General features: G+C 48.5%; 1 protein-coding gene across 8 annotated transcripts in view; it reads left to right on the top strand.

Moving 5' to 3' along the window:
• Nucleotides 1-26,718, top strand: part of PC (pyruvate carboxylase) — a 236,720-nt gene that overhangs the window by 36,293 nt on the left and 173,709 nt on the right. For 5 of the 8 annotated variants that reach the window (XM_073351710.1, XM_073351708.1, XM_073351712.1 and 2 more), the window contains 2 exons: nucleotides 5,243-5,350; nucleotides 21,903-22,109. The gene's annotated coding sequence lies outside the window, so the exon portion shown is untranslated. Of the gene's footprint in view, nucleotides 1-5,242; nucleotides 5,351-9,900; nucleotides 10,014-21,902; nucleotides 22,110-22,861; nucleotides 22,881-26,718 lie in introns of those variants that run through there. The other 3 variants (XM_073351711.1, XM_073351709.1, XM_073351715.1) reach the window with 3 other exon arrangements.

Here is a 26,718-nt window from a genome sequence, read left to right as displayed (position 1 = left end):
TCACCCCAGCCCTGCGGCGCAAGGACACGAGAATGAGAGCTGTCCTGCCGTTGGAGAAGCGCGTGGCGATTGCACTGTGGAAGCTGGCTACTCCAGAATGCTACTGATCAGTCACTAACCAGTTCGGAGTGGGAAAGTTGACCGTTGGACTCGTGTTGATGGAAGTGTGCAGAGCCATCAATCGCATCCTGCTCCAAAAGACCGTGACTCTGGGCAACGTGCTTGACATTGTGGGTTCCAGGAGGAGTTGGGGTCCTGGGATGGTTAAAGATTTGTGTTTGTCCAGATATCATATGCGGCCTTGTCCTTTGGAGTACAGTGCAACAGGTACTGTACTTCAGCAGGGCTAAACTGCAGAGGGACGGGTGTTGAATGCAGTGGGTACTGGGAGTCGGCAGGGCTGGACTGTGACGGAGCAGAAGTGGAATTCAGTGGGTACGGACTGGAGCCAGGAGGTTGATAAGAGTGTGTTGACTGTGTCTGGGGGATACACAGGAAAGAGTTTTGCGACAGTGGCTGCAGGGGAGGGTGGGCGCGGAGCTGCTTGGTTTGCAGTGCTAGCAGTACCTGGAGCATGTCCGCTCGGCGCTCCATAATGTTTAAGAGCCACTCCATGGCTTCGTTCTGGTGTGCCGCATTCTCCTTTCGGTCCCTCTTCTCGCTGTCCGCCACTCCACCAATTCTTATTTTTCGGCCAGGGAGTGCATCATGACATCACGCAGAAAGTCCTCCTTAGTTTTCTGTGGCCGCTTTCTAATTCTGCGCAGCCGTTCAGCTGGCGATAACAAAGGGGGAGGCTGAGCTCCCATCGTCATATCTGTGAAGCCAAAACACAACATTTTACAGGAGCAGTACTGTTTGCAACACACAGACCACTGATTCGGTGATTTAAAACACAGCCACTATTCACATAGCTGTCACTAACTGGCTGACCCCAGGCAAGCACACATGAGCCACAAAACCCCCAAAATGGTGAGTAACCACAGGGGCAGGGGAAATCAGTGTTCCAGAACTGTACTGTACACTGGGCACGTGGCTCTTGGGGAGAACCAGCACTGTAGGGAAGGCCTTATAATCATTACTGTCCCCCCATTTTCCACAGGCTGTGTTCATTATGGAAGACCTCTCGCTGCTGAGGGTGAGCAGGGAATCAAGGGAAGGTCTTCTCCAAGACTGTGGCTTCTGCCCTGGCCCTTATGCGGCTCACCTGTATGCAGCAATGGTCATGTCTTCCCCCATCCCCCCCAGTGATGGCAGAGTGGCGTGGGAAAGTTACCCTTAATGGGGCAAGAAACAAAGCAGCTCTGCCAAAGAACCTGCTGCAGCGGATTGCCCAGTATCTCCATGAGAGTTTCATGAAGATCTCTGAGGCAGATTCCTGTGAAGTGAGGGAGTAAGTCAACACCCTGTTCCGCTGCTCAGACTAGGCATGTGGTGGTATGCACATCTCCTATTTGCGCTTTGCCAAGCTCCCACTGCTGTGAGTGGCTAGCCTCCTCCGGGGTAGAGAAGAGCTCCTGGCTGCATGCATCTCTGATCTCCAAGTCATCCTCTGCCTCTGGGTTCCCCCTCCCCCTCCACATCCAAGATTTCCTCCTCCTGGCTCAGTCCACTCTTGACTGGCACGCGAGCCACCCAAGTATTCACAGGGGAGGTGGGGTCGCCACCAAGTATCGCGTCCAGCTCTTTGTAGATCTGACAGCTCGTGGGCACAGCACCGGAGCAGTGGTTTGCCTCCCGTGCCTTGTGGTAGGCGTTCCGCAGCTCCTTCACTTTGACCCTACACTGCAGTGTGTCCTGGTTATGGCCCCTCTCCGTCATGAAGTGTGATATCTGTCCGTAGGTATCCTAATTCCTATGGCTTGAGCGCAGCTGTGACTGGACAGCCTCCTCTCCCCAAATGCCGATGAGCTCCAGCAGCTCGGCACTGCTCCAAGCAGGGGATCACCTGCTGCGTGAAGCAGGCGTGGTCACCTGGAAAGATGCGTGAGACCACTGCACCCCTCACTGAGCAAACAGGAAGGGGACTTTCAAAATTCCCAACAAATTTAAGGGGTGGGGCTCATGGTTGGTCACCTGAGGGCAGGGCAGTAGAGTTCAAACCGATGACCAGAGAGGCGAGAACAGGCATTGTGGGACACCTCCCGGAGGCCAATCGCAGCGCTGTAATTGACCAGGGTGTCTACACTGGCACCGTGGTGCGGTAGCCCAAGTGCAGAGAGCTCTACGCCTCTCGTGGCGGTGGGTTTTTTTACAGCCCTGCAACGGCGCAGTTTCTGTGCACTAAGTGGCTTGGCCGGGTGTACGCCTCGGGAGTTATGCCTCAGAAAGCTGCTTTACTGCGCAGAACCTTGCCAGTGTAGACAAGGCCCTAAGTAACCAGCACTGCAGGGTTCTGTGCGTGTGTTTGTCTCTCCAGAACTGCAGAGTGAATGTGCTCAGTTTGAGGGTAAATGCACCAATGCTTCGATTAGAGAGTAGAACTAGGTTCCTCTGTAACACAGGCAGGCAGAATTTGCCTCTACAGCTGGAATTTAGCAAATGATTCTCATACAAAAGCCAGAAAGAAATTTCAGCTCCCTTTGGCCTCGCATTGCTGAGCCAATATGCTAAACAGGAGCGCCTTTTGTCACTAAGGCATGTCCAGACTACGATTTAAAGTTGGGATTAAATTAAATTAACATCTGCTGACACACTGGAAAATAGGGCTTGTTTTCTTTTAATCGTGCAGAAAATTGCTGCTTTTCAGTGCAGCATCTAAACCCAAATGTTTTGATTCAAAATGGTGCTGCGATGTCTCATGAAAGTTGTAGTTCAGCAAGAGGGGGTCTTATGCTCCCACTCTCTTTTGTGGGCTGTGGTCCCTGCCCAGACTACATCTCCCATGATGCATCACTTTCTCCCCTCTTTTTGAGGCGGAGGCATCTCTTATGAGTCCCTGGCCGTGGTGCATCATGGAAGATGTAGTACAGTCGGATTATGCCCGGCCTCATAGATCTGTGCTGCACAGTACCCAACCGAGATCAGAACTCCATTTTGCAGCACCTGGCATGGACCCCATCCACTGACTGAGATGGGGGGCCCCCATCCTGCCAGACACTGCACAGACCCCGTTACTGAAATTAGGGCCCCTGTTGTGCCGGCTGCTGCAATAGTATGAGAAGGATCCCTTGTCTGATCTGGTCTGGCAGTCCCAGTATTACTCCCATGATCGTTAGCCTAGTGGGCAGTAGCGGTGGATGCTTGCTGCTTTCACGTAGACTCAAGGTGCCTACTAGAGCGTCTCTTGAATTATTGCATCTGCCTCTTGTTGCATCTGACTGCCAGCTTGTCTGATGCGGTTGACGCCAATCCAGTCTCTAGCTGTCAAAACACCTCAGCCCAAGCTCTGTGAATGAGACAGCTGCGAGAAAAGGCCGCAGCTGATGCTCAGTTAAGTCCTTCTCTTCCTGTCAGGATTCTTTAACTTTTCAACTCCAATCTTTCCCCCCCCTCCATGAACACTGCGCTTTGTAACAGGTGCCGTGTCTTGTTCAATACTGAGATGGTGTATATTCGCTACCTGGGCCTTGTTCATCATTCCCATGTGAAGTGTGCTGCTCAGTTGTATTGTGGTGGTGGTTAGAGGCTACAACTGAGATTGGGGGCCCTGTTATGCCGGGCACCTCAAAGGAACCCTAGTGCGGATGCAGTTATACTGGGATAAAAGTGCTTATACTGGAAACGCTATTCCCATGTGGGAAGGAGAATCAGCTATACGGGTGTAAGGCACCTTTATACTGGCATAACTGCTGGCCATTTGTCTGTCTATAGCTACCTGTTTCGGTGCAGGGTTTGTCTGTGCAGGGCAATACGCTGGAAAAAGGAAGGGTGTACATTTTAAAATGCTAGAACTGATACTAGGCCCTTCAATCTAGTAGAAAAGGTCTAGCAAGATCCAGTGGTTGGAAGCTGCTGCTCGACAATTCAGACTGGAAATAAGGCAAAAAAACCTTACCAGTGAGGATTATTAACCATTGAGGCAATTTACCAATGACTGGGGCAGATTCTTCATCACTGGCAGTTTTTAAATCCAGACTGGATGTTTTTTCTAAAAGGTCCATGCTAGTTCAACGAGGAATTAATTCAGGGCAGTCGTGTGGGGCCTGTGTTATACAGAAGGTCGGACTAGATGATCATAGTGGTCCCATCTAGCTTTATAATTTGAGTCTATTCTGGAGTAACTCCTGGGAGGGGAGGCTTTTATTCCGGAACCCGTTTCTAAAGTGGATTAAACTGAACCATCAAAAGCCACCCTAGTTCCAGAATAAGAGCGTTCACATGGGGAGCTATTGTGGAATAACTCCTGCAGAAATTATTCCGAAATCCCTAATGCCTGGCAATTTTGCTGTGTACACAAGCCTCTGATTGGAAGCTCTTTGGAGGCAGAGACCATCTTTTTGTTCTGTGTTTGTACAGCACCTGGTGCAGAGGTCCATAATTAGGGCTCTTGGACACGACCGTAATCCACATATAAATCAATAAAAAAAAATAAAAAATCAGACCCGATAATTGAAATGGTTATACTGGTACAAAATCTGTGCCTAGATCAGGCCTAAGCAGAGAAAGGGTCGGAGGGGAAACAGCTCTCACTGGAATAGTTATACCGATCTGTGTGTGCCAAAGTGACTTGCCCGATGTCATACATGGGGCCTGTGGTGGGGTAGGGCTCCCAGGCTGCAGGCTAGCACCCTGACCACTGGACCATCCATCCTCTCTAGATGAGCCAATCACTTGGTGTGATGACTTGATCTGATGTCTGTCTGTTCCCCTTGAAGCTCAGAGGGGATCGGATTGCTCTCTAGAAATGCATCCGGGCGCAAATCCCAGGGGGAGAGAAGAGCTGTTGAAGCTCAAGGACAATATCGGCACAAGAACAAATGGGAATAAACTGGCCAGGAATCAGTTTTAGCTAGAAATGAGAAGGAGGTTTCTACCCACGAGAGGAGGGAGATTCTGGAGGAGCAGAGAAGCAAACATTGATAAGCTTCTGACCAGGAGCTTATGACATGGCTGCCTGCAACAGCAGGGACTGGACTCACTGACTTGGGAGGGTTTTTTCCAGTCCTGTGTTCTGAAGCCCTAGGTTTTCTATTCCCTCAGCAATTGCAACTCTGCACCAATTGCTATTCTCAGCACAACTCTCCCTGGCTCATTTTATTGTTGTTTTGCTTCCCTTAACTTTCCTCTTTTGTCTCTGCAGGATAAAGCCTTTCCCCTTCTGGAAACTGAGCTCGGATCAGAGACCGCAGCCCCCTGTTTCTCACCCACGATCCCAATGCACTAGAAGTGAGGTGCAGGCTCCCTGAACGTAGGTCTCTTTGGCTTTTCCTACTAAAACTCTCTTCACGGGGACATGTTTGTTTGACTTCTAAGGCTGCTCAGCTTTGCTCCTGTGTTACATTCCCTCTCTACCGTCTGGGAAGAGTAATCACTTCTCTGAATAATCTGGTTTGGTTTTTATGTTGCTTAAAAAGAAAGAGTTCCCTTGACAGGCAAATTACAAAACCAAATGAAACCACGTGACCTACTGGATGCAGCAGTGGACTGGGACTCGGGACTCCTTGGTTCTACGAGTGTATGCTTTGCAGGGCAGAAGCTGTCTCTTGTTATGGTTCTATGTGGTACCTGGCACAACACCAAACTCCTTCTCCTTAGGGTAACACGGTCCCAACAAAGACTGGGGCCCTATCATGCTGGGTACTGCAAGAGACCGTCCCAGGTCCCCCCAAAATCACTTTCTAAATAGGCAAAGCTTGGGAGGAGAAACTGAGGCACAAGGAGGGGAAGTGTCTTATCCAAGGTCCCACCGTAGATCAGTGGCAGAGCTAGAGCTAGATCACACGAGTGCCTGCCTCCTAGTCTGGTGCCTTAACCACTAGACCGTACTGCTTCAAGTTTGTAGACTGTATAGAGGCAGTGGAGGCTAGTATAGGGGGGTAGAGCACTGGACGGGGAATCGGGTTCTTTTCTGGTTCTGCCACTAGCCTGCTGGATGACCTTAGGTGCATCACTTTCCTGGTCAGTGACTCAGCTTCCTCATCTGTCAAATAGGAATCTTCAAAATAAGATTCCAGGATTGTCACTCTGTGTGTCCCTGTGAAGTCTAGAATGTCTTGAGTCAGCGTGAAGCGATGGAAGTAGCTACAAGCTTGGCTGAGAGCTCTCTTTGTTCAGAATATCACCAGGTTCAAATATCGCTGGGGTTCGTGGTCTGTTACCAGCCAATGTTTAAGTTCTCAGCCGTTTTGGCTTCTTTTTTTTTTTTTTTTAATCCACATGACTTCCTGAATTACATCTGTGAGACAGCCTGAGGTTTCAGCTACCAGTAATGATATTGACCTCCTTTCTAAAGTGCTTTGAGATCTACTGAAGAGAAGCGCTAGATAAGAGCTAGGCGGTATTATTATTAGATAGCATTTGCAAAAATGTTAATTACCGTGAATTACCTCCAGTGCCACAATCTCTGGGCGTTCATAACAAATCTTGGGTTGTCCTGTTTGTCATAGCCAGGACTGGGAACAATCCTTTCTCACATGTCTGCATTATGCTTCACAGTGACGTTCTCTGGAGCCTTGGAATAAGCCGTTTGAAGTGTCCTCATTAGAATTTCCAGTTGTGCTGTTTAATAGAGATGGACAGAATTTTTCAGGTGAAACTTGTTTTCACCATAAAATGCAGGTTTGTTGTTGACTGAAACGGTTCATGAATTTGTGCCGAGCCAAATTGTTTCAGTTGGAAAATATATTAAAAAAAAAAAAAAAGTTTTGATTTGATTTTTTATTCAAAATGACTGTTTCAATTTTTTCTTCAGTTTTGTTTTTTTAAAAAAAAAGTGTTTAAAAAAAACCACCTCAAACTAAACTAAACATTTTGCTTTGAACTTTCTTTTTCTTCTTTTTCCGTTCTCCAAAATTTTTTTTTTTTTTTAAATTTCATTTCTGACCAACCCCAAATCAATTTTTAATTTTTTTTTTCTGGTTTAACCACTGAATTGAAAACTCCATTTATTCGTACGGCTCTGGGTGATGCATGTTAACCGGCAGTAAATCATGACACACTTCAGCACAACTGCACATTCAAGTCTAGAGAGAGCCCAGTGATGGAGAGGCCGTGTGTGAATCTAAGCACATAAACAGATGCCAAGGGCGGGATTAGTGGTTTGGTGCCAGCAGTGACAGATGGATGCTTGCCATTCAGTCCCGTACTAAATGGCACCAAGAATGAGTCAGTTAACATTTTCCACAAGGCTTAAGTTAGTGTCACTTCCATGTAAAGCAGATTTATGGAACATGGTTAGTGGTGTTGTCATTTCCTTGCACGCACGTGCGGCCTAAAATCGGAGATCAAAACTCCTCCTTGGTGGCTGTGTGATGTAGTAGCTAGGGCCCAGAACTGGGAGTATGGACACCTTGGTTCTATTCCTGGCAGTGTGTCTGCCACTGACCTTGGCAACCCCTCTTGGGGCCTCAGTTTCCCCTCTCTCTTTTATTTAGACTGTAAGATCTTTAGGGTAAGTAAGGCCTGTCTCATTATGTGTCTGTGTAGCACCCAGCACGATGGGGAGGGGCTCCCCCTGCTCTCGGTCAGAGGGATGGGTCTGTGTGGCTCCTAGCATGGTGTAGGGCCTCCCCGGTCTCGGTTGCAGAGTAGGGGTATCTGTGTAGTGCTCAGCATCAGGGGCTACTCACTGCCCCTACATTGCCTTGTAGTGAGTACATTTGGAAACCTCCCTAAATTAGCTCGTGTAACAAACGTGCAATTAATGGACTCTGGGGGCTACTCATCTCTAAACTGACATTTCCTGCAGCTGTATGATTCATGCCTGTGTTCTCACTCCAAGCTACTATCTCTCCCCATGGACTATCAGAGATACAAAGGCTGGAAAAATATACCGGGCTATGAGTGGATTGTCTTGAATAAGATAAGACTATTGCAGCTGTAAACCAGTGTATCTGCACGGGAATGTCTGTTAATCACACTTAATCTCTCTCTCACCCATATACACACCACACACAGCCTTCCAACCCTCACAACAAAAGGCGTTTCAATTGCAGCAGTTGGAAATGAAGTAGCATTTAAAAGGATCAATCCTAACATACAGCTGAATGCTCAGAGGTTTGGGCTTGAACCCTGTAAGTCACTGCACAACCTCAGACCCCCTCCCATCACTTCCCATGCAGTGCCTCTCAGGATCAGGCCCTGCATTAGGCAGTTTGAAGCAAGCTTGCCCATAGAGTGACAGCCTGGGAGGAGGGCTTGGGGAGAAGGTGGGAGGAGTCTGGAGGCAGTGGAGGAAAAATACACAATCTTGAAGAATCAGAGAGGTAAAGGCAATTATTATTGCATCCAGGTAGTGTTTAGAGGCCTGTACCAATGAATTGGGGGGCCCTTTATGCCGGGTGCTCCACAGACTCTGATTGAAGAATGGTTGGCTGTGATAGCAGGGGCCTGGACTTGACCCAGGAGGTCCCTTCCGTGCCAATGTTCTTGTGAGATCGAGGCCGCTGTCAGGCTGGGCACTGCACAGCACTCAACAGATTGGAGAGCCTCCATCGTGTCAGGCGCTGCACAGACCCTGGCCAAGCTTGGGCCCCCATTGTGCTGGGTGCTGTCCAGAGACACCGTGAAAGACAGTCCCTGCCCCAAAGGGCTTACAAGAGACAGCAGATGCATAAGGACCCCCAGGGGAGCACAAGGAAATAGTGAGACAATTCCACCACCTCCCGTAGCAAGCTGCTCCAGTGGTTAATTGGCCTCCAAGTCACTGATCCCCAGAAATCCCCCGGACTTTTAAGCCTTCATGGAAATTTGGTTTGTTCCGGCAATGGAAACAGATGTTGAATCAAAAGGAAATGCGCTTGTGGTCTTTTTCAGCCCAGTTAGCTTTCATCAGCTTTTAGATTCCAGCAGCTCAGCTATGCGAAGGAACAAAGCTGAGACTTAGGGCTGGCCTATTTTATATGATTAGGTCGACATAAGGCAGCTTATGTTAACCTAATTATGACAGGGTCTACACTGCAGCCTTCCTCCCACTGATGTAAGCGCCCTACTACACCGACATGCTAACTCCACCTCCACGAGGGCTTATGTCGGTGTAGTTAGGGGGACAGTGTCTGTGTAGACACTGTGTCCCTTACATCAGCTATCTTGTCAATTTCATGGCAGGAGCTGTGAAATTGACAAGAAAGTGGGCAGCTAGAGCCCAGCTCCTCTCTGCTCAGGCTGGGGTGAGAAGCCTGAGCAGCCTGCTCCCTGCCAGGAGCCAGGCAGCCGTGTCAATTTCACAGCTGGGTGAGCTGTGAAATTGCCAAGGTTGCCTGGCTACTGGTGGGGAGCAGGTGGGAGGGGGAAGAATTCGGGACAGCTGGACTCCGCTCCCTGGGGATAAAAAGCCCTGGGCGGCTCCCCTGCGCTCCCAGTGGGGATCGGGGAGGAGGGGAAGGGAAGAAGCCATGGACGGCTTTACACCGCTCCTGGTGGGGAATGGGGAGCGGTGGGGGAGGGATGGGGGGAGCCTGCCAGGAGCCTGTGGAGCAGCCAGGCTCCTGGCAGGGAGCTGCCAGCAGAGTTGAAACACCCGGCCCTCAGCTCCCCACACTGCCCCTCCTAGATCAGTGGAAGGGCTCCTGGTGAGGACCTGCACCCACGACAGAAGGAGGGTAGTGTGGACATGCACCACTGCAGTAATTACTGCAGTGGCTGTAAGGCGACCTAATATATGGCAACTTAAGTTTGTAATGTTGACATGTCCTTAAACTCCTTAGACTTTTTCTTCACTGCATAAAACAAACGAACAAACCCAATTTGTGTTTCACTGTGGTATGACTAATACAAGGTCGCTTTCCTGTTGTAAAACAGAGTGAAGACAAGGCACTGGTAGTTGTAGGCCAGTTCTACACTACAGACTTCTGCTGGAACAGCCCATAACCACACATGGGGGGGCCCCCACCTCGTCCCTGCATAACCTCCCCGTGAGTCCCTCCAGTATCCTAATGGTTGAGGGTGTGGTGAGGTGATTTGTGACCAATGGAACTGTGCCAGGAAAAGCCACTAGCCCAGATGCAATTATACCAGCCCTGCTGCACTTTTGCTGCTATATCTTATTTCAGTTTTGCTGATATAAGCTGTGTCCACACAAGGCGAGGTCACCCCCGGGCAGGGTTATAATGCTGATCTTGCTTAATTACCGGGGTGGGGGTTAAAATTACAGCCTAGAGAATCAGCACTATCTCAGGGGAGAGCGCTCCCTACTGACCCTCTCCCAGCTGCACAGCGCCTTCTAGCACTGCACTGGGACACTGGGGACAGCATGGTACCAGAGGAACAAGCAGTCATGGTCTCCCATCCACGTATCACCCATGCTCAACCCTGCAGCCTGTGCCAGAATCCCAGCACATGGATGGCTTGGGGACAGTCATTTAATTTACTCTTTACATTAATTCAAGAAATTAATTTGAAGACTGACTGGGGACGCATTAACTGTGATTGGTTAAGTGCTTCCCAACAAAGGGGAGCTGCTGTGGGTGGTGGTGGAAGATTGAAAGTCACAAGGAAGGAGCAAGCCTTGTCCCATGCTAAAACATTCCCTAACTCCTCTCGGCCAGAGGTCTCTGAATGCCTTGCATTATGGGGCAGGGCTTTACATTCAATTCTCAGAGCAGTGGGTTTTGCTGTCCAAATTCTCTGACTGTCAGAGGTGAGAGTCCTGGCTTTCAGCCCCCAAACTCTAATCACTAGACCCCACTCTATTTCTAGAGCCAAGCATAGAAGCCAGGAGTCCTGGACCCTCAGGTCCCCTGCTCTAACCACTAGAACCCATTAACGCCCCAGACTTTGAAGTAGAACCTGGGAGTCCTATTATTATTGTTTATTATTTGTGTTACTGTGGTGCCTATGTGCCGTAGTCACAGACCAGGCCCCCACAGTGCTAGGGGCTGTTCAAACACAAAACAAAAAGATGATCCCTGCCCCAAGGGGCTTTTAATCTAATTATTTATTATTTGTACCTAATTATCTTGGACTCCTAGTCACTTCTGTTCTGGCAACTCATCTCAGAACTGGGAATAGAACCCAGGAGTCTTGACTTCTAGCCCCCGATCTAACAACTTAACCCCACTTCTCTTCCAGATCTTGGAACAGAAGTGGTATTTAGTGGTTAGAGGAACTGGGCCCCAATCTTGGTCAGGGCATTAGGTGCTGCTATACTGCTAGTAATAGACAGACTTCCTTGATCTGGGATCAGTGAGGTTTCCACCTGAACTGATAGGGAGCTGCCGCTAAACTCCTAGAGAGAGAGGGCAGGATTTTCAGACATGACTAGCGATTTTGGAGTATCTCAATCTCAGGGCTTTGCTCATCCTCAGCCTCCTTAAAAGGGCCTGTTTTTCCAAGAGCAAGTGCTCGGTGCTTTCTGAAAAATGTGGAAATCCCCAAAGAGAAGCAGCAGAAAGCTCTGTCCTGGGGCACTGCAACAAAGAGCAGATCAGAGGCAGCTGGTAGGCGGCTCGCTAAAGCAGCATGAATCGGACTGCGTATATTTCTGGGAGCAGCAGGGCTCCGTTTATGTCGTTCATACAGCAGAGCTCTTTATTCTGCTTAAATTTAATGGTGTTCTGGCCACGCCTTGTGTCTGAAGCTTCAAACATTCTCCTGCTTTCATCTGCTCCAGCTCAGTCCTTTAATACTGCAGCCATGCACAACCCTGGGAGATTTAGAAGAATGAGATCTTTGTTGCAAAGTACTGATTTGGGCTTTATCCTCGTTTTTTGTGCTCTGATTCCTTTAGCTGCGAGAAGTATTTGAACCAGTTAAATGATCCCATGTCCCACACAGGGACACTTCCATTTAAGTGTGGCTGTACACACAGATTCTGTCTCTCTTGAACAGCATTGGTCCAACCTCCATTGTGCAGATGCTGTGATTCCAATATAAAGGTGCCTTATACTGATGTAGCTTGTTCTTATAAACAGAAACTGTGAACTCTTCAGGGCAGGGACTTTCTCTGTCTGCAAGGCCCAGAGTGATATCAGTGAGGGTGTGTATGCACCCGGAGTGACCGGGGGCCTTGATCTCAGGCAGAGACTTTAGGTACTGCTGTTATGATTTGTGTGTCAGGCCAATGAGTTGTGCTGTTGATCTACAGTCCCATTTGTGTCAGTGGACATATGGCAGGTTGGACCTCCGGGGGTGTCACCTGGTGTGCTGGGACACCACTGAGTCAGAATGTTCTGCCGGCCTGGGTCCCCTTTTAGCTGTCCTTGCTGGGTTAGGCTTCCCCAGCCTTTTCCAGCCTAGCACACAGGCAGGGCCACACCCAGCTGCACAGAGAACCAGAGATCCGCTCTGAGAAGGCTCAGCTTAAGGGACTTGCCACAGCACCAAGATGTCCACCGTCCACCCCCCTTGGAGTACAAACCCAAAATTATATGAAATTCACCTCTTCCCTCAATTTGGAGGAGGGTATGCATAACTTCTCCTCCTCCCCCCTGATAGAAATCACATAAACTGGGTTATATTGTAAACCGGAAATAAATGTATTCGCTGTAACAGTTGTATTTTAAGTAGTTAAGGAGGTAGCAGACAGAACAAGGCAGATTACAAAAAAAATGAAACAGAGCACGCACACTAAGCTTAATACTGCTTAAAGAAATAAAGCTTAAAGAAACTGGTTACATGCAAGTTCTCCCCCTAAATGTGGTTCTAATAATCTTTACAGGCCCAACGCCCTTCCAGCCTGGGTTCAGTTAGGGTGACCAGACATCCTGATTTTTAGTTCTTTGGGCACGGCTGGGCCGCCATTTGTCCCGATATTGTGGCTTTGGCCGCTCCAGCGTCGTGTTTTTTTTTTTTGCTTCGGCTCTCCGCTCTGCTTTTCTTTTGCATGTGTTTCAATATTTTGTCCGTTTCATCTGGTCACCCTAGGTTCAGTTCTTCCCCCCAATTCAGTGTTAGTTGTTTCCAGCAGTCATCTTGGATGGGGTAGCAGGGGAGAACTGATGGCCTGGATTACCTCACTCCCCACCCTTAAATAGGATTTGCATAAAGTGGGCGTCCTTTGTTTCCTAGTTTGACTCACACACGCACACACACACCCCCTTCTCGTGGAAAATCCCAGTATCCGGTGGGAGGGCCGGTGTAGGGTCTCCAGGGTTCACAGGACGACTAAACTCTTTCACAGTCCATTGTAATCGCTGATGGGCCATCAGCACTGTCGGGCTTTTCCATTGTTGTACCTGAAGTGTTAGCAGAGGGCGTTTTGAAATACAGATACATAGTCCATATTCCTAATTTCAGTTACAGAAATGACACATGCATACAAATAGGATAATCACATTCCGTAAATCATAACCTTTCCAATGATATCTCATATGAGCATAAAGCATCTTTATCTTTATCTTGCATAAAGTATATCTCTGTTATGTCATAGTCATATCAAAACCATATTTTCAAGAAGACTGTGGAGTGACACATCACAGGACATAGGCTTAGACTCCTTTAAGATGCACGACTGCTCAATGCAATCTAGGGGTGCGGGCATTGCCTCTCCAGCAAGCAAAGTTAGTGTGTTTGCATTACCGAGGTGCAGTCCCTCCATCACAAATCTTCACTGATCAGTGCGTGGAGTAGCAGGCTGGGACTCAGGATTCCCGGGTTCAATCCCTGGCTCTGGGAGGGGCCTAGTGGGTTAGAGCCGGGGGACTGGAGTCAGGACTCCTGGGTTCTGTCTGACTCTGGGAGAGGAGTGGAGGAAGGTGTGGCCGGGATTCAGAGCTCCTAGGTTTTATAACCAGCTCTGGGAGGGTTGATCAGTGTTTGGAGCAGAGAACTGGGAGTCTAGGCTCCTGGGTTCTGTTTCTAGGGAGCGCCGTGGAGTCTGGTGGGTAGGGCAGGCATCAGGACTCTTGGGTTCTCCCCTCCCCAGCAGTTGGGAGGCAAACCAAAGCCTGGAGGTAGGTTCCATTGACTGTGGATCATGTGGGGGAAGTGGGAAGGGCTGGGAGATGAGCAAGGAGCTTAGCTGGGAATTCCATAGAGGCTGTAACAGGCTGGACTACCCCTGTAAGAGCAACAGGAGGGTGGGTGGCTTCGGGGTCAGACACCCCTGTTCTGAGGAATGGTCCCTTTAAGAATAGGTTTTGGGGGGGGCAAGCTCATCAGCCCAGACTAGGGATGGGGACCACATGACTGGCTGCTCCTGGGAGTATAAAAGAGTGCTTCCAGCTCAGTTAGGGGGGAAGCCTGGGACCTGTGGGGAGAGGAGCTACAGGGCACTGTCTGATAGTAGGAGGTAGAGTGGGTTAGTGACTAGGGTGTTTGCCTGGGTGGTGGGAAACTTGGGTTCAATTTCCAGTTCTGCCCACAGACTTCCTCTGTGATCTTGGGCAAATCACTTAGCCTCCTGTGCCTCAGTTTCCTACCTGTAAAATAGCAGAGGCTAATGGCATTGCCCTGCCTCACATGTATAGCTAGTATATAGTGTTCTCCATAACAAAGCACTTTACGAAAAGTATCATTATCCCTATTTGACAGATGGGGAAACTGAGGCACCAAGCAGTGACGTGACCTGCCCAAAGTCACCAATGAGTCAGTGGCCGACCAGGGAATAGAACCCAACTCTCCAGCCCAGTGCTCTAGCTCCTGGGCCATGCTACTTCTGTTATATTGGTTTGATATGGGGAACAATAACCCGCCCCGAAGATATGGGACTGATATCCTGCCACTAGGAGTGTTCTATCGACCCCTGTAGGCACAGTAACTGGCGTGGTCTCCAAGCCACAAAGGGCAAGTCGCCACTGCAGAGTTAATGAGAGGGATCAGCGCCAAGCTGTGAGCAGCCATGCTGCAAAGCTGTTCCTGAGTTTCTGTGTCCTTAACTTACTGGTGCCACACTCCCCCTTCTGTGTGGCTAGCACGTCTCTGGGGGAACATGCCAAGCTTCTTTGCGCTTGAGAGAGCGGAGCCACTCTGAATTCTTTCCTGGTGAATTGCGGGAGAACTTGCCTGTCCTTCTGAGCGGATGGGGGGACTTGTCAGAAGGCATTGGACTATCTGCACTCGAGTGATTTAGCCTGTGTCCTCACTGCAAGTGGGTGCGTCACCAGGCTGAGTGAAGCAGCACCCAGCCAAGCCTGCTAGCCTGGGTTGAAAGCACCACTGAACTTTTGGTTGTGTGTCTGGAGGAGAGGGATATTAGGGGCAACTGTAAGAGCCTGGGCTAACTGCAGTTAGCTAGTCCAGGATAACTCCGTGTGTACGCAAGCCCTTATACTTACTCTAACAGCTGGCGTCTGGCTTTAAAAAAAATAAAAACTAAGATTTTGGAGAGCCAGATTGCAGTGTCAGAATGGGGGCGCTGTATCCACTCTCCCTGTATCCTGCGTAGTACAGGCAGGAGAATTTCCCACTACAACTCTATCCACTCGCCAGTGGAGGGCAGCTCCTGGGTGAAAAGAAGGCAAAGGTTCCTTTCAAGATCCATTTGTATTAACAGCGAATTAATTCTTGAGCAAACTCAAATCCTGAGGGATTGTTTATACTTGTTGATTATGGCATGTTTCATCAGAAACTTTAGATGCACTCATTAATGTTGCCTTCCCCTTACAGTGAGGTAGGTCCATATCATCCCCATTTTACAGATAGGGGAAACCGAGGCATGGAGCAAAGTGACATGACCATGGTCACAAAGAGAGTCTGTGTTTATCCAGGGCTTACCATGCTTTCTAAACACATGAGCGGATTGGAAGTTAGCAGCCTGGGTTTGAAGCCTCTGTTTTGACTACACTCCCAGAGATGGGAATAGAACCCAAAATTCCTGACTTCCTGTTGTCCCTCTGCTCTAACTATTTGACCACACATCTCCTTCTAGTACTAGTATTATGGTAGCACATAAAGTCCACAATCAAGATCAGGGCCCTATCCCATTGGGCACTGCCTAGACGCACCGTGAGAGACAGTCCCTGCCCCAACAGGATTATAATCTAAATAGACATAGTGGGGAAACCAAGGCACGGTGAGGGGAAAGGACCTGCCCAGACTCTCACAGAAGGTCAGTGACAGAATCAGGAACAGAAGCCAGGTCTCATGTCTTGGGACTAGATCCCAGGACTTCATGCAGGTTTTTGAGCTAAATCTGTGTGGCATTTGAGCTAAATTTGCAGAGCTTGCAGTTGGGGCTGATCTTTTTTTATCTGCAGACTGAGCAAATCGGCAGGAGTCCAAGACAATAAATATACAGCACACAATGGCCCCTTTAGCGTCCCTTTGCAGCGTAAACCTGCTCAGTAAACAGGCTTTTTGAAGAAACAAAGGAAATGAGGTTGAAAAGAAAACCGTAGATACAGCTTAGCTCAGGCTACTCACCTAATTTTCTTCCATCTGTAGCACGTCCAACATGGCCAGTGGGAGTTCACAAGCTTCTTATTACACTAACAATTATGTAGCTCCATAAACCTCCTTTTGCCTTGCTTGAATTCCCCTGGGCACTTTGGGAATGCGTAACTGGAATACAAGCCATACAGCCATTGCTTCAGCCGCTGCTGACATGCAGCTGCTTCTGGGGTGGAACGTAGCAGCTTGTTTTACTGTGCACTTACTGTGCACAGCCAGTGGTCACTGAGCAGCTGCGCTGACCTTTCACTGAGATGAATGGGCCAGTTCACACCTCTCCAAGCTATCACTCTGGTTCTCTGCAGGCTCATCTCTGCATAACAATGAGGGTCACTAACCAATGGCACAACTTACCAAGAGCTGTGGTGGATTCACCATCCCTGGCAATTTTAAAATCAAGACTGGATGTTTTTCTAAAAGATCTGCTCTAGTTCAACCCGCTATGAATTCAAGGAATTCCTATGGCCTGTGTTTATATAAGAGGTCAGACTAGATGATCACAATGGTCTTAATCACTGGCTGTTATAATCGCTGACTGTTGCACTTGGCTCCCAGAGATGAATGGGGTAGTTCACACCTCTCTTAGGGTATGTCTACACTACGGAATAAGGTAGAATTTATAGAAGTCGGTTTTTTAGAAATTGGTTTTATATATTCGAGTGTGTGTGTCCCCACAGAAAATGCTCTAAGTGCATTAAGTGCATTAACTCGGCAGAGCGCTTCCACAGTACCGAGGCTAGAGTCGACTTCCGGAGTGTTGCACTGTGGGTAGCTATCCCACAGTTCCCGCAGTCTCCGCTGCCCATTGGAATTCTGGGTTGAGATCCCAATGCCTGATGGGGCTAAAACATTGTCGCGGGTGGTTCTGGGAACATATCGTCAGGCCCCCGTTCCCGTACCTCCTGTTCGGTCCATGCTGGAGCTCTTTTGCGACTCTGGGACTCCATCATGGTCACCTCTGCTGATGAGCTCTGCATGGTCACCTGCAGCTTGCCACGCTGGCCAAACAGGAAATGAGATTCAAAAGTTCGCGGTTCTTTTCCTGTCTACCTGGCCAGTGCATCTGAGTTGAGAGCGCTGTCCAGAGCGGTCACAATGGAGCACTCTGGGATAGCTCCCGGAGGCCAATACCATCGAATTGTGTCCACAGTACCCCAAATTCGAGCCGGCAAGGCCGATTTAAGCGCTAATCCACTTGTCAGGGGTGGAGTAAGGAAATCGATTTTAAGAGCCCTTTAAGTCGAAATAAAGGGCTTCATCGTGTGGACGGGTGCAGGTTTACATCGATTTAACGCTGCTAAATTCGACCTAAAGTCCTAGTGTAGACCAGGGCTCTGTGATTCTGCAGGCTCACCTCTGCGTCAGTCTCTAAGCAATGCAATATTAACTAGGGATGTACATATCGTTTAAAAAGTTAACTGTTTAAACGATTAAAATTATATTGTTTAGCTGGTTAACCGAAGTTGCTCCAGCTGGCGCGGGGCAGCAAGGGCTGGGGCCCCTCTGGTTGGCTGGCCCAGGGTGGCCAGGACTGGGGTCCCTCTGGCCGGCGTGCAGGGGGTAAACTGTTAAGGTTGGTTAACAGTAAGCCTAATGCTTACCGGTTGACTGGTTAACTGTTTAGCATTTTACATCTCTAATATTAACACCTCCCCCAACCGTGGACTCCAGAGAGTGGTATAAAGTGGCTTACTTCCCTTCCCATACTGACGTGAGCTCTACCCTTATAAGCACTGTCATATTCGTAAACTGGGTCCACACACTGGAGCTGGAGGATTGTCCTGGTTTAACTGTACCGGTGCAGAAGTCCAGCTTTTGTATGTGGGCAAGTCCCTTGGGCCTAGTCTATGCTACCAAGCTTTGTCGGAATAGTTATGTTGGCTAGGCATGTGAAGAGATTGCCCCCCCTTAGCCAACAGAGCTAGGCTGGCAAACCCTCTGGGGCAAACTCAAATATACCAACAGAAGAGGGCTTCTGTTGGCATAGATAACATCCAGGGAGGTGAAGAAGAGCAGAAGAACTCCTGTTGGCTTACGCTGCATCTCCACGACGCGGCTTTGCTGGCGTAGTGATCCTGGTGTAACTATGCTGGTTGTGAGGAAGTGGGGTTTTACTCATCTTCTGTTGCATGTGAGTCTTACTGCCCTATACTAATACTGTGTGTATCTCTGTTTCCCTGTGTACTGCACCAATATTTCCGTGGTGGGAATTGGGTGTGATTTTTGCTGAGGCCCTCAGAGCAGATAGGGCTGCCCAGTGGACTGCACGTATGCTGTGGCAGTGCCCTTCATAACCTGAGACCCAGGAGAGGGGTGAGACCAGGTGACACCTTTTGCCTGGGAAGCAGGCCAAAGAGGAGGAGGAGGAGCAAGGGGTGTGTCGGAGGTCCAATCGCTGGAAGTTGGGCATTCTGCTTGGGGGACTGGAAGAGGGGGAGTCCAGGCCGTCTGGCCCATGACTCCTCTAGATGAACTTGGCTGAAAGTCACAGATTTCTGTGATAGCACGCTCTGTGCTATGCTGTATTCCTGTCAGCTAATAAACCCTTCTGTGCTACAAATGTTGGCTGAGAGTCCCTGCTGGCTGTAGGGGATGGGGGTGCAGGGCTCTCTGGCTTCCCCAGGAACCCCGCCCGGGCGGACTCGCTGCGGGAAGCACACTGGGAGGAAGGGGATGCTGAATGCTCCGAGGTGAGACCCAGGAAGGTCGAAGCTGTGGAAGCTTCTTGCCCTGGTGACAATGTGCTCAGAGAGAGGAGGCTCCCCCAGAGTCCTGACTGGCTTTGTATGGAGTAGCTCCAGAGCACCGCCCGGTGACTCTGTGACACTGGTAAAGCATTTGTGGTCTAGACAAGCCCATAGTCTTTCTGTGCCTGGGTTTTGCCATGTGTAAAAATAGGATAACACCGTCTCCCTGCCTCACAGGGCGGGGGAGCATGTGTACAATTACAGTGGGCAAGGGGCTTAGCTGAGGGACCCTTTTTTAGGATCTAAGATAGAAACGTGTTAATACTAGGATTTTAGCTAGCAAAAAATGTAGTGCCCGCTCATTGCCACTCCCCTGCTCTGGGTCAGTTGCCGACAACAGCTTGGTGAAAGAGTCTGGCCAGCAGGGAATCTTGGCAACAGCAAACTGCGAGAGATCAGGTTCAAGCCACCCGCTGTGTTTGACCCACTCAGCAAAGGTCAGAAGTTAGCCCTCTTTAATTTTCTTCAGTGCTCAGGGCCAAGGGGTAGATTAGTGACTCCTCACCCAGTTTGCAGGGTAGGAAAGTGCTGCCCGTTTAATACAGCCATCCAGCAGTGCAACTTGTGCTCACTCACTAGAGTAACTGGGTCCTTTCCCATGCCCTTCTAAGCTCAGCAGAGCCATGCTTAGCTTGCTCCAATGCTCCTAATGCATGCCTGTACCTTGAGCCAGTGAAGAGACTAGAAAATTGGCAAGTGGGGGAGGGGTCCTGTGGGAAATTCTCCCTTTTCTTGGTGAAAATTCTAAGACTGAAAATCGCTATTGAAATATTGTCATGATGCCTCATGGGAGCTGTAGTTCATATGTCTCATGTTCCAGTTCTCCTCTATAGGCTGAGCACGCTGGTCAGACTACATCTCCCATGATGTACCATGGTTCCCCCTCTTGGAGAGGGGAGGCAGTACACCATGGGAGTCCATGGCCATGGGGCATCATGCGGGTGGGGGTAGTCTGGCCAGGGAGCCTGGCCCCTAGAGGAGAATGGGAGCATGAGGAACCCAAGTTACAACTGCTCTGAATTTAAAGGGACAATCTACTCTTCAAAATGATGTGAAAGGGTGCATTGGTGTCAGCTGTGCTGGTTTGAGCCCTGAAGTTTCTCTGTACCATTCAGCTGTGGCACGGTGAGCTGGAGTCTATTCTAGCTCCTGCATCAGAATAGTTCACCAACTTCCTATTATAGGGCCAAACAGGGACTCCTAACAAACCCACTGAAAGTGATAGGAAGGGGGCTGCCAGTTCTCCGGGGGGTGATGGTTACACGGAAGAAAGAAAGAACTCATTGTAACAATGCCCCTGGTTGAGTGAACCTGGGACCAACTGGATCTTAAAGCATGAGTTGGATTTTAAAGTATAGATTTGAAACCTGTGGGTTGTGCCCTCAAAAAGGAGAGAGTCCTGGTTGAATGGACCCCTGGCATGGGAAAAAAGGACTTGCAGTCTGGAAACAGTTGAACCACTTAGTCAAAGAACCAGATCCATTAGCTCAGAGGCTCTAGCTTATATACATACTTTGGCCACTAGAGGGAGACAAAGAATCACGCTGCATTACCAGGAGCACGAAAGAGTTAATCAGAATTTTTTCCTGTGGAAAGCTTTTTTGCTGAACAATCAAAATTGGACACTTTTCACAGGAAATGTCAATTTGAGTGAAAAATGAAATGAAATTCCCCACAGGGGAAACCAAACAAGTCAAGATTTGAAAAGAAAAACATTAGTTTTGCCTTAAAAATCTCATTTTGTTTTTTAAAAACGTTAATTAAAAGCAAATGAAAATGTTACACTTCAGTTGAAAGGAGAATTGTTATTTTGGTTTGACTTAAATTCCATTTAGGTGCGTTTGTTTTTAAAAACCACAGACCCTTGAAATAACACATTAATCGAAATGTTGAGTAGAAGCAAGTTTTTTTGATGTAAAATGTCATTATGGTTGAAACCAAAACACCAATAAACAAACAAACAACCCAAAAAAACCAAAACCCAGCAGCAACAACGCTGAAACAAAATGATTTATAGTACAAATTTTGACTGAAAATGTCCTTTCATTTTTCCATTAAAAATCCTCCTAACACAAAATGACACTATCTGGTTGAAATGTCAAGTAGAGAAAATAATTTTGACTTAAAATGCTTTGGGTTTTGTTGAAACCTCCCCAAAAATGAAATGATGCTATAATCAAAATGGTGACTAGAAACAAGGTTTCTTTCACGTTGACTTAAAATGTTGGTCTGCATAACTTTTTATTAAGGCAAAGTTACAATTCAGCATTAACATGCAATACTAAATTTGGTGGTGGTCTTTTTTAAAAAACAAAACAAACAAAAACGGGAGTTGACACCCAAATGTTTATTTTGAATTGGTTCGGAACTTCGCGTAGGTAGACCAGATTTCCCCCCTCCCCCCCACCCTCCCCATCTTTAAAGCATTTCAGTCCTCAGGAGACTAGTCTAACTAAAATGTTTGGGCTTAATAGATGGGTATCAGGGTGAAAATAAATGACCTGTGGTATGCAGGAGGTCAGACCGGTTGACCTAATGGTTCCTTCTGGCCTTAGAATCTGTGAAGTTATGTAAAGACTTTCTTGTCCAAAGTTCCTTGAGGGGAAAATGTCATTGTTTTTTTCCGATCAATTATAGTAATGCAGACGGGAAGGGTATACAAATGGGTCACCCCAACCACATGTTAAATGAAATTACAAAAAAAATCATTGTGTCTTTCTGTTTTAGGAACGAAGATGGATAGAAAGAGAGGTCTAGAGGAGACGAGTGGCAGGGTGAGGGATCCTTCTAGAGAGACTTCACAGAAGCAGGAGGAATAGAAACGAAGAGGAGAGGAAAAAAAAAAAAAGGCAGATGTTAGACAAATACAGTGAGTGATCTGCTAGGTGTAATCAGCCATGATTGAAATATACAGTCTTTCACCGGGAGATAAAGGTAACTATTAGCTTGTAACTAAGTGAATTAATGTCAGTCTGCCCTGACTCACTGAGAGTTTGTGTCCTCTGCGGCTGGGAGTGTGCTTCCCCACGTGCGTAGACTGTCAAGTACTAGCTGTGCTAAAAGTAGCCACGTGGCCGTGGCCGTGGCTGCACGGGCAGCAGTTCAGGGTAGCCACTCAGGTAGGCACCCGAGGGGTTGGGTGGTGTGTACTCGGGTGGCGAGCCCAGGCCGCTGCTTGTACTGCGCGGCCACGCTGCTCCTTTTAGCGTGTTATCTTGAGGAGAACTGGCACGGAGCTCTACCAGCTCCTAGAGTCCCTGCCGCGTCCGGCTGATTCATTATTAGTCATTGGGAGTTGTTTAAACTAATTCAGAGTAAGAACAGTCCACACAGGGAGCTAATCCCGAATAGTTAATCTGCTTTGAATTCACACAATTTGTTGGAACGCCCCTTCATATAGTTTCCTTGTAGCTAGGTTGACTTGGAGCTTCCTCTAGCCTGATGCAATCTCTGGGTGTCCTTTACTGCTCCAGTGGCCTCTTCAGCCCCCTGCTTAAAACTCGCAAATCATTAGCCCTGGAATTCCTGCAAACAGCCTCCAAGCAGCTCCTTTGAGAGGGGATTACCTAGGAGGCAGGTAATAGGCTAGCCACTATGCAGTCTACCAGCTTTGTGCACCTCTGAGCCACAGGCTGATTGCATTTCCTCTCTCACATTGAGAAAGGTTCAACTCAGCTGTTGGGTCAACTTGCAGCCTTGGCAGAGGTAAGAGGCATCTGCCGGCGGGAGGGTTGTTGCGTTGTGGAACTTAGCATGCTTTGATTTCCTTTGGAGATGCTTGGGCCTTCGCAACATGCAAAACGTGCCTGTAAATTTGCATTGACAAGGCCTTGCCTTGACGAGGCTGAGAGGTCAAGTTTAGATCTGCTTTGCTAACATATGCTAGCTAAACCCAGCCGAACCTCAGCCTTTCTTCTCCGGCAGATGTAAGGTTAAAATCTTTTATCTCAAGTGTGACTGGTCGGGTTGTCGCCTAAAATCTCACTCTAGGTGCTAACCTCTTTCCCTAGCAGAGGCTGTAACTGGGGTTTAGCTAGCATGTGTTAGCGAAGCCCAGCACTCTTCCTAGCCCGCGCAAGGCCTTTAAAGAAATGTGTATGCTAGAAAGCCATTTCGAGGGCGAATGATTTGCAAATTTTAAGCAGGGCTCAAGAAAGCAGGAAAAGGTCATTGAAAAATGTCATTAGAGGAAGCTCCAGGTCAACCTAACTAAAGGGAAACTCTATGGAGGGGAGTACGGAGTGACTTGCTGCTCCACTTGGCTGCCTTTCCGTCTTTACTCTGTTTTTCTGTTTGTTGGCTCATGTTTGGTAGCTGAAAATGTTATTCTGAAGTGGAAGGATGGTCCAGCAGCTGGAACTTGGCTGACCTGGGTTCAGTTCCCTGCTCTGCCACAGATTTGCTGTGTGACCTTGGTCAAGTAATTTAGCTTGTCTCTGCCTCAGTTTGCCTGCCTGTCTGTACAATGGGGATAATAGCATCTTAGATGTTAAGGAGGACTGTGTGTGTGTGTGTGAGAGAGAGAGAGAGTGGTAGGTTGGTGCTTTTCAGTCACTACCATTTTGAACAAACCAAGCTTTGTTGTTTGAAGAATAACCTGAAATCCCAAGTGAGGAGGTATGCAGCACTGGGGAGGCCAGGACTGGGTTCTGTGCCTGGTTCTGGGGTCCACACTTCGTGGAATATTGAAGAGGCTGCGAAGAGCCACAAGGATGATACGTGGTTTGGAAAACAAAGTGAGGACTCGTCTACACGGGGAAATGGACCTGCATAGCTATAGCACAATAATAGGCCAGAGACTAAAGGAGCACAGTCTATTTAGGTTATCCAAGACAAAGCTAAGAGGTGGTTTGATCCTGGTCTATAAGTACCCCCGCAAGGAGGAGATTTCTGATAGCAGAGGACTCTTTTGACAGGACCTTAGTTCCTAACAAGATGAAAACACATTTCTGTACTAACCATTCATGCTTTGCCCTTTGACCCATGCTGCAGCCATTGAGTTCAAGTTCTGTTTTGGTTTGGGCCTTGCAGATTGCAGGAGACCTAATACCTTGTTCTGGGACAGCTTACTCTGGTCTCGGTCGGGGTCTGTGCAGCGCCCGGCACAGTGGGGGCCCCTGTCAGGGCCACTAGCAGTACTGGAATACAAATAACCACCAATTACATCTACTCTTGTGTTTCTGAAGCGAATGCCGTATGCCACAAGCTGCTGTGTTTACCAGTGGCTGTCTTCTACAGAGTACACAGCTGTCAGCCGCAGTTAGGAGGGGGGCTATGGACTGGAATGCAGGCTGTAGCAATGCATCTTTGAAGGCACCCATTTGAAGACGTACAGCACGGGAACTGCTGGGGGAACTGTTACTAATTTGTATTCCTCTGGTGCCTAGAGGCCATTAACCAAGACTGGGGCCACTTTGTGCCAGGTGCTGCACAGAGAGAGCCAGTCTCTGGTCTGAAGAGCTCACTACATGAATAGACAACGGGCGAACCTGCGGGCTGAAGGTATTTGCCCAAGGCTAGTAGCAGAGCTGGGAACAGAACCCAGTGTCCAGGCTTCTAGCTCTGTGCCCATCCACTAGACCATGCTGCCTTTTGAGTGGGGCCTGGGATATTGACTGTTGTGCAATGATCAGCCTCTTATTTGTGCCACCTAACAGGCGTGTCAGGAATGTAGCAGGTCTCCTGCCTCCTAATGCAGCAATATAAAGGAATTAGCTGCAGAGCTGGTTTGAGATTAATACTGTTCCAGCGTCCGGCAGCATACTAGTGGCTGCAGTAGAATCAGTGTAAAGGTAAAACCCCCTTCCCTTCCCACCACCTCCACCAATCCAGCCTGGGCACAAGGTTTTATTTCAAGGGGCTTATAAAACATCTGAGACAGGGCTATCCTTAGGCCACTGGGCCCCATGGCACGCTTTCTAAAATACTAATAATTATTTGTATTCCACTAGAGTCTAGGAACCCTAGTCATGGACCAGGGCCCCTGTTGCGCCAGGCGCTGCCTGGGCCCTGGCCAAGATTGGGGGCCCTGCCGTACCGGGCACTTAACTACAATCCCTTCCTTTCAAATCTGTGTGTACTTTGGCTTCTGATAGCTATAAACTAAGTGTTTCAGCGAAGCTTGTACAACATGCCTTGTGCCTCTGTTTGCTGTGTGTGGACACAGGGCTTCTTTATGGGTGAGTGCCCAGTAAAATAGCTCTGTGGCTTGTTTATGATCAACTTAGAGAACCGTCAGTGACTCATGGCAAATATTAGGGAGAACCTCCCACAGTGCCTAGCTTTTTAATATGACTGTGATCAAGTCTCTTCAACACCTGAGAATGAAGCGCTTAAACCAGGGGACCACTAGGGGGAAGCAACACAACTTGGGAAACAGTATGATCCAGTGTACTCAGGGCTCCTGGGTTCTGGTCCCAGCTCCACTGACCCTACATAAGAACAGCCTTACTGAGACAGACCACAGGTCCATCTAGCCCAGTATCCTGTCTACTGACAGTGGCCAAAGCCAGGTGCCCCAAAGGGAATGAACAGAACAGGTAATCAGCAAGTGATCATCCCCTGTTGCCCATTCCCAGCTTCTGGCAAAAGTGACCCTGGGCAAGTCCTTTCCCTTCTTGGTGCCTCTGTTCCCGCCCCCCTTCTTGTCTGTCCTGAGACACGAGATTCTTGGGCCAGCTTGGGCAAATGCCTTCCCCTTTCTGTGCCTCAGTTTCCCCTCCCAGACTTTGTTTCTGGAGACCGGGGTAGCTTGTGAGGGCAGAGACTGTGTCTCACTGTGTACTCATGGAGCACAATGGGGCCCAGGCTCAGTCAGGGTCTGTGCAGCACTTGGCAAAACATGGCCCTGATCTCAGCTGGGGCCTGTGTCATGCCGGCACAAAGGGGATCCAATCTCAGTCAGAGCCTAAAGTATCATTAATAGTGCCAACCTCCGGTGCTAGCAATTGATCACAATAGCTGCGGAAGTTATTTAGGGGCACACAGCCACAACACTCTTGTCTGAATCTATTGCCTTCTGTTGTCAGCAGATTAGAAGGAAAGTAATTTTCCCTAAATTATAGAGTCACAAATTTCAAGGCTGGAAGGGAGCATTCTGATCACCTCGGCTGACAGAACCCAGGCCAGAGCTTAATTTCCTTTGGCAGCACCTTGTGGATGGTCATGTTCACGGTTGTCCCTGTGCTGGTGTTCCACACGATGACACAGGAACAATATATTGCGTCTTAGATTTTCAAAGCTGAATAATTGGACTGTCCGATTTGCTTTTGATTTTAATGAGGATTGAGTCTCCAAATCCCTCAGGCTCTTTTGAGAAGCATAAGCCTTAAAGCAAGAAAATTCAAAACAGAACACAAAGTGGTGGAGGGCTGATGTGTCTTAACTCATTGCTCCTGAAATTGATGAGATTTACAAGTTGACCCTGCCCCTCTAATACACATGGTTTGGGTTCTGATCAGATTACTCAGTGATTGAATTAAAGGCAGGGCGTTGTTTGTTTGACATGGTTTAACCCTAAACCTTACTCGCTGCTCTGCTGTGG

This window comes from Lepidochelys kempii, chromosome 7 (assembly GCF_965140265.1).
Source record: "Lepidochelys kempii isolate rLepKem1 chromosome 7, rLepKem1.hap2, whole genome shotgun sequence".
Classification (NCBI taxonomy): Eukaryota; Metazoa; Chordata; order Testudines; family Cheloniidae; genus Lepidochelys; species Lepidochelys kempii.
The sequence above is the reverse complement of the archived record's forward strand: the minus strand, read 5'-3'. Positions and strand labels throughout refer to the sequence as shown.